An 8,620-nucleotide genomic window follows, 5' to 3' on the forward strand; every position below is an offset into this window, starting at 1 on the left:
CTGAATATTTTTGTAATCAAACTCTAATGATGGATTTGTCTGGTTTTTCAATGTGCTCATGTAGACGTCTAACCTCAAAGCAACCCCTATTTGTGTCAAACATGTCACATTTGTTGAATGGCTAACTGCAACATAATTGTACAACTGTAAAGCAATCTAATAAAAGAACGAATGGATGATTGCAAATATGTTGTGATTGATGCTATCAAAAAAAGTATCAAATGTGAACATACTGCTTTTTGTTCAAACAGGATATGATTATGTTTGTTCAAACAGGATATGATTATGCTTAATCATGATTATGCTTAATCAAGTGTGCAGTTTAAAATGTTTTAGTAATGTCACGATACCAGAATTTCAATTGTTATATTAATTGATTTCCAATATTGTCGATATTTCTTCGACACCACAATGAAAAAACAAACAAACTGAAGCTACACAATATAGTGTAGCTTCGCGTTTTTTTTTTGGCCACCCATCCAAATAATCAGAATCAGGTGTCCTAATCACTTGGCCCGGCCAAAGGTGTATAAAATCAAGCACTTATGCATCAAGACTGTTTCTGCAAACATTTGTGAAAGAATGGGCCGCTCTCAGGAGCTCAGTGATTTCCAGCGTGGAACTGTCATAGGATGCCACCTGTGCAACAAATCCAGTCGTGAAATGTCCTCGCTCCTAAATATTCCAAAGTCAACTGTCGGCTTTATTATAATATAATGGAATAGTTTGGGAACAACAGCAACTCAGCCACCAAGTGGTCGGCCACGTAAACTGACAGAGAGGGGTCAGCGGATGTTGAAGCCCATAGTGCAAAGAGGTCCAAGCTTCATGTGTCCTTCCAATTAGCCCACGTACGGTACGCAGAAAGCTTCATGGAATGGGTTTCCATGGCCGAGCAGCTGTGTCTAAGCTAAACATCACAGAGTCCAATGCAAAGCAGTGGTGTTAAGCACGTCGCCACTTGACTCTAGAGCAGTGGAGACGCGTTCTCTGGAGTGATGAATCACGCTTTTCCATCTGGCAATCTGATGGATGAGTCTGGGTTTGGAGGTTGCCAGGAGAACGTATATAAGGCACGTTTTTATTTTTTTTTATTTTTATAAACTGCAACATGTACAAACAGCTGAGAAACAATCAACATAAGTATGGTGCCAGTCTGCTGTTTTTTTTTTTTTTTTCAATAAAATACTGGAAAGGATAGAAATGTAGTTTGTCTCTTTTATCCGATTATTAATCGATTAATCAAAGTTATAATCGACAGATTAATCGATTATCAAATTAATTGTTAGTTGCAGCCCTAGTGTGTGTGTATGTATATGTATATATATATATATATATATATATATATATATATATATATATATATATATATATATGTATGTATGTATGTATGTATGTATGTGTGTGTGTGTATATATATATATATATATATATATATATATCCATCCATTTTCTACCGTTTATTCCCTTCGGGGTCGCGGGGGGTGCTGGAGCCTATATCAGCTACAATCGGGCGGAAGGCGGGGTACACCCTGGACAAGTCGCTACCTCATCACAGGGCCAACACAGATAGACAGACAACATTCACACACTAGGACCAATTTAGTGTTGCCATCAGCCTATATGTATATATGTGTGTGTATATATATATATATATATATATATATAATATGTATATAAATATGTGTATATATGTATATAATATGTTTATATATAAATATGTATATAATATGTTTGTATATAAATATGTGTATTATATATATATGTATATATATGTATGTATGTATGTGTATATATGTATATATATATATATATATGTGTGTATGTATGCATGTATGTATATATATATACAGGTAAAAGCCAGTAAATTAGAATATTTAGAAAAACTTGATTTATTTCAGTAATTGCATTCAAAAGGTGTAACTTGTACATTATATTTATTCATTGCACACAGACTGATGCATTCAAATGTTTATTTCATTTAATTTTGATGATTTGAAGTGGCAACAAATGAAAATCCAAAATTCCGTGTGTCACAAAATTAGAATATTACTTAAGGCTAATACAAAAAAGGGATTTTTAGAAATGTTGGCCAACTGAAAAGTATGAAAATGAAAAATATGAGCATGTACAATACTCAATACTTGGTTGGAGCTCCTTCTGCCTCAATTACTGCGTTAATGCGGCGTGGCATGGAGTCGATGAGTTTCTGGCACTGCTCAGGTGTTATGAGAGCCCAGGTTGCTCTGATAGTGGCCTTCAACTCTTCTGCGTTTTTGGGTCTGGCATTCTGCATCTTCCTTTTCACAATACCCCACAGATTTTCTATGGGGCTAAGGTCAGGGGAGTTGGCGGGCCAATTTAGAACAGAAATACCATGGTCCGTAAACCAGGCACGGGTAGATTTTGCGCTGTGTGCAGGCGCCAAGTCCTGTTGGAACTTGAAATCTCCATCTCCATAGAGCAGGTCAGCAGCAGGAAGCATGAAGTGCTCTAAAACTTGCTGGTAGACGGCTGCGTTGACCCTGGATCTCAGGAAACAGAGTGGACCGACACCAGCAGATGACATGGCACCCCAAACCATCACCCAACCATGCAAATTTTGCATTTCCTTTGGAAATCGAGGTCCCAGAGTCTGGAGGAAGACAGGAGAGGCACAGGATCCACGTTGCCTGAAGTCTAGTGTAAAGTTTCCACCATCAGTGATGGTTTGGGGTGCCATGTCATCTGCTGGTGTCGGTCCACTCTGTTTCCTGAGATCCAGGGTCAACGCAGCCGTCTACCAGCAAGTTTTAGAGCACTTCATGCTTCCTGCTGCTGACCTGCTCTATGGAGATGGAGATTTCAAGTTCCAACAGGACTTGGCGCCTGCACACAGCGCAAAATCTACCCGTGCCTGGTTTACGGACCATGGTATTTCTGTTCTAAATTGGCCCGCCAACTCCCCTGACCTTAGCCCCATAGAAAATCTGTGGGGTATTGTGAAAAGGAAGATGCAGAATGCCAGACCCAAAAACGCAGAAGAGTTGAAGGCCACTATCAGAGCAACCTGGGCTCTCATAACACCTGAGCAGTGCCAGAAACTCATCGACTCCATGCCACGCCGCATTAACGCAGTAATTGAGGCAAAAGGAGCTCCAACCAAGTATTGAGTATTGTACATGCTCATATTTTTCATTTTCATACTTTTCAGTTGGCCAACATTTCTAAAAATCCCTTTTTTGTATTAGCCTTAAGTAATATTCTAATTTTGTGACACACGGAATTTTGGATTTTCATTTGTTGCCACTTCAAATCATCAAAATTAAATGAAATAAACATTTGAATGCATCAGTCTGTGTGCAATGAATAAATATAATGTACAAGTTACACCTTTTGAATGCAATTACTGAAATAAATCAAGTTTTTCTAAATATTCTAATTTACTGGCTTTTACCTGTATGTGTGTGTGTGTGTGTGTGTGTGTGTGTGTGTGTGTGTGTGTGTGTGTGTGTGTGTATATATATATATATATATATATATATATATATCCATCCATTTTCTACCGTTTATTCCCTTCGGGGTCGCGGGGGGTGCTGGAGCCTATCTCAGCTACAATCGGGCGGAAGGCGGGGTACACCCTGGACAAGTCGCCACCTCATCACAGGGCCAACACAGATAGACAGACAACATTCACACTCACATTCACACATTAGGGCCAATTTAGTGTTGCCATCAGCCTATATGTATATATGTGTGTGTATATATATATATATATATATATATATATATATGTATATATATATAATATGTATATATGTATATAATATGTTTATATATAAATATGTATATAATATGTTTGTATATAAATATGTGTATATATATATGTATGTATGTATGTGTATATATGTATATATATATATATATATATATATGTATGTATGTGTATATATATATATATATATATATATGTATGTATAAATGTGTATGTATGTATGTATGTGTATATATGTATATATATATATATGTATGTATAAATGTGTATGTATGTATGTGTATATATGTATATATATATATATGTGTGTGTGTGTATATACACACACAGCTTGGCCCCTGGACAAATGTTTTAAACCCAATGTGGCCCCCGAGTCAAAAAGTTTGGGGACCCCTGATTTAAACGATGTTGCCGACCACAAAAAATGATTTGGCAGGCCAGATCTGGCGCTCAAGCCTTGAGTTTGACACCTGTGTCCTACAGTATGTGCATATTGTAAAATGGCACTCCCCCCTTTTAAAATGGTCATGTTCTCATTTGTTGCTACTACTCTCCGTAAAACCCCACGTGTGCAAGCAGCTGCAATCCTGCAGCACTCCCACAGCATCCACTGTCACTGTAAGCTGATTTCAGAGCACCCAGACAGTATGATTTCGAGGATCAGCGAACGACAGATTATGAAGACTAATCCTCAGGGGCGATCTGTTTAGCGGAAAATTCTACTCTTAGCAGCTTTGAGGCCGAGTTGCCACTGAAATACAAATGAAGTGTGTGTCTATCAAGAGCTTAGAGGCCTACAATGTTGCACTCCCAATCCACATATGCTCCAAAGGTATTCAAGGCCAAAAAAAAAAAAAAAAAAAATGTGCGCTCGTAATCTTTTTTGACATAGATACTCTTGCAAAATAGCAAAAGCTTATTTATATCCATTTATTTTCCTGCCCGTTGTGGTGCAGAGCCGTGACATTTGGGAGCGTTTCCTATGGCGGGAAATGATCCCCCTCAAAGGACGACAATCACAACATCCATCCATCCATCCATTTTCTACCACAGTGTCGTCTTTTTTTAATCTGTTTGTTCCTGCTGGGACATCTTGAGGCATGCAAAGACGGCAGCTGTGCCGACATTAGGTTGGACAAAAGAGCATTACAATTGCTTCCTGACCACTTTTTTCCTTCCCTTTGGTGATCACTGAGGATGCTTATGTCCATGTGACTCACCGGCTTAGGCAAAGCTGTGAGGAAATGTGTTGTCTTGCTATTTCTTATCAAATCCTGACAAATCAGGACGGCCATCAGCCCAGAAAAAAATACATTGGAGCTTCTATCCCTGATAAATGATGTAAGGATGCTGTATGGAATACGTTCTGGAGTGTTTATGGATTAACTCTGACACAGTGCTGACGTCAGCGAATGCATAGATGATGTGTGTCTGTCACTTGCTCGTGTTTTTCAACCTTTTTTGAGCCGAGGCACATTTTTTTCATTGAAAAAATCTTGAGGCACACCACCAGCAGAAATCATTAAAAAAACGAAACTCAGTAGCCGATATTGACAATAAAAAGTTGTTCTCGCAATTGTTGGATATGACTTTAAACCATAACCAAGCATGCATCACTATAGCTCTTGTCTCAAAGTAGGTGTACTGTCACCACCTGTCACATCACGCCGTGACTTATTTTGAGTTTTTTGCTGTTTTCCTGTGTGTAGTGTTTTAGTTCTTGTCTTGCGCTCCTATTTTGGTGTTTTTTCCTGTTTTGTTGGTATTTTCTTGTTGCAGTTTCAAGTCTTCCTTGAGCGCTATTCCCCTCACCTGCTTTGTTTTCGTAATCCAGACCATTTAAGTTGTGCGGACGCTTTCCTTCTTTGTGGGGACAATGTTGATTGTCTACTTTGTGGACGCCGTCTTTGCTCCACACACTGTAAGTCTTTGCTGTCGTCCAGCATTTTGTGTTTTGTTTACTTTGCAGCCAGTTCAGTTTTAGTTTTGTTTTGCATAGCCATGCCTAAGCTTCAATGCCTTTTCTGATTGGTTCAAGCATAAGATACCTTATTACCTGCATGCTGCTTCCCGTTGTTGTCTGCATATTGTGATCACGACACAACGTGTTCCCGACATCTACAAACCCCGTTTCCATATGAGTTGGGAAATTGTGTTGGATGTAAATATAAACGTAATACAATGATTTGCAAATCCTTTTCAACCCATATTTAATTGAATGCACTACAAAGACAAGATATTTGATGTTCAAACTCATAAACTTAATTTTTTTTTTGCAAATAATAATTAACTTAAAATTTCATGGCTGCAACACGTGCCAAAGTAGTTGGGAAAGGGCATGTTCACCACTGTGTTACATCACCTTTTCTTTAAACAACACTCAATAAACGATTGGGAACTGAGGAAACTAATTGTTGAAGCTTTGAAAGTGGAATTATTTCCCATTCTTGTTTTATGTAGAGCTTCAGTCGTTCAACAGTCCGGGGTCTCTGCTGTCGTATTTTACACTTCATAATGCGCCACACATTTTCGATGGGAGACAGGTCTGGACTGCAGGCGGGCCAGGAAAGTACCCACACTCTTTTTTTTTTTTTTACGAAGCCACGCTGTTGTAACACGTGCTGAAAGTGGCTTGGCATTGTCTTGCTGAAATAAGCAGGGGCGTCCATGAAAAAGACGGAGCTTGGATGGCAGCATATGTTGTTCCAAAACCTGTATGTACCTTTCAGCATAAATGGTGCCTTCACAGTTGTGTAAGTTACCCAGAGGTGTATATAGAGCAGGGGTCACCAACCTTTTTGAAACCAAGAGCTACTTCTTGGGTACTGATTAATGCAAAAGGCTACCAGTTTGATACACACTTAAATAAATTGCCAGAAATAGCCAATTTGCTCAATTTACCTTTAACTCTATGTTATTATTAATAATTAATGATATTTATCTTTGTGGAAACACTGATCATCTTAATGATTTCTCACAATAAATATATATAGAAACAGAGAAGTATCAATATGCAACACTTTATTTTTATATTTTCTCTAAGTGCACATTTTTCAAATTCAACATTTTCAAATGATCACTTCTAAGACAGTCTTGTGAAATCACAATATCCCATTTTAACTAGCGTCTGCTAACGTTAGCTTGTTTGTAAGAGCGCAACAAACGCTACGTTTTGGTCATGCGCACAATACTGACCTTTGAACTATACTAGGTCAGAGTTCATTTATACTAAACACAAAAAACACTTTACATTTTAAGTGTTTATATATATATATATATATATATATATATATATATATATATATATATATATATATATATATATATATATATATAGCAGTGAGAGGCGACGGGCTGGGGTGGCAATTCTTGTTTCCCCCCCGGCTCAGAGCCTGCACGTTGGAGTTCAACCCGGTGGACGAGAGGGTAGCTTCCCTCCGCCTTCGGGTGGGGGGGACGGGTCCTGACTGTTGTTTGCGCTTACGCGCCAAACAGCAGCTCAGAGTACCCACCCTTTTTGGATTCACTCGAGGGAGTACTTGAGGGTGCTCCCCCGGGTGATTCCCTCGTTCTACTGGGGGACTTCAACGCTCATATTGGCAACGACAGTGAAACCTGGAGAGGCGTGATTGGGAAGAATGGCCGCCCGGATCTGAACCCGAGTGGTGTTTTGTTATTGGACTTTTGTGCCCGTCACGGATTGTCCATAACGAACACCATGTTCAAGCATAAGGGTGTCCATATGTGCACTTGGCACCAGGACACCCTAGGCCGCAGTTCTATGATCGACTTTGTAGTTGTGTCATCGGATTTGCGGCCTCATGTTTTGGACACTCGGGTGAAGAGAGGGGCGGAGCTTTCTACCGATCACCACTTGGTGGTGAGTTGGCTGCGATGGTGGGGGAGGATGCCGGACAGACCTGGCAGGCCCAAACGCATTGTGAGGGTTTGCTGGGAACGTCTGGCAGAGTCTCCTGTCAGAGAGAGTTTCAATTCCCACCTCCGGAAGAACTTTGAACATGTCACGAGGGAGGTGCTGGACATTGAGTCCGAGTGGACCATGTTCCGCACCTCTATTGTCGAGGCGGCTGATTGGAGCTGTGGCCGCAAGGTAGTTGGTGCCTGTCGTGGTGGTAATGCTAGAACCCGTTGGTGGACACCGGCGGTGAGGGATGCCGTCAAGCTGAAGAAGGAGTCCTATCGGGTTCTTTTTGCTCATGGGACTCCTGAGGCAGCGGACAGGTACCGACAGGCCAAGCGGTGTGCGGCTTCAGCGGTCGCGGAGGCAAAAACTCGGACATGGGAGGAGTTCGGGGAAGCCATGGAAAACGACTTCCGGACGGCTTCGAAGCGATTCTGGACCACCATCCGCCGCCTCAGGAAGGGGAAGCAGTGCACTATCAACACCGTGTATGGCGGGGATGGTGTTCTGCTGACCTCGACTGCGGATGTTGTGGATCGGTGGAGGGAATACTTCGAAGACCTCCTCAATCCCACCAACACGTCTTCCTATGAGGAAGCAGTGCCTGGGGTATCTGTGGTGGGCTCTCCTATTTCTGGGGCTGAGGTTGCTGAGGTAGTTAAAAAGCTCCTCGGTGGCAAGGCCCCGGGGGTAGATGAGATCCGCCCGGAGTTCCTTAAGGCTCTGGATGTTGTGGGGCTGTCTTGGTTGACAAGACTCTGCAGCATCGCGTGGACATCGGGGGCAGTACCTTTGGATTGGCAGACCGGGGTGGTGGTTCCTCTCTTTAAAAAGGGGAACCGGAGGGTGTGTTCTAACTATCGTGGGATCACACTCCTCAGCCTTCCCGGTAAGGTCTATTCAGGTGTACTGGAGAGGAGGCTACGCCGGATAGTCGAACCTCG

The sequence above is a fragment of the Nerophis lumbriciformis genome, linkage group LG27 (genome assembly GCF_033978685.3).
Source record: "Nerophis lumbriciformis linkage group LG27, RoL_Nlum_v2.1, whole genome shotgun sequence".
In the NCBI taxonomy this organism is placed as follows: Eukaryota; Metazoa; Chordata; class Actinopteri; order Syngnathiformes; family Syngnathidae; genus Nerophis; species Nerophis lumbriciformis.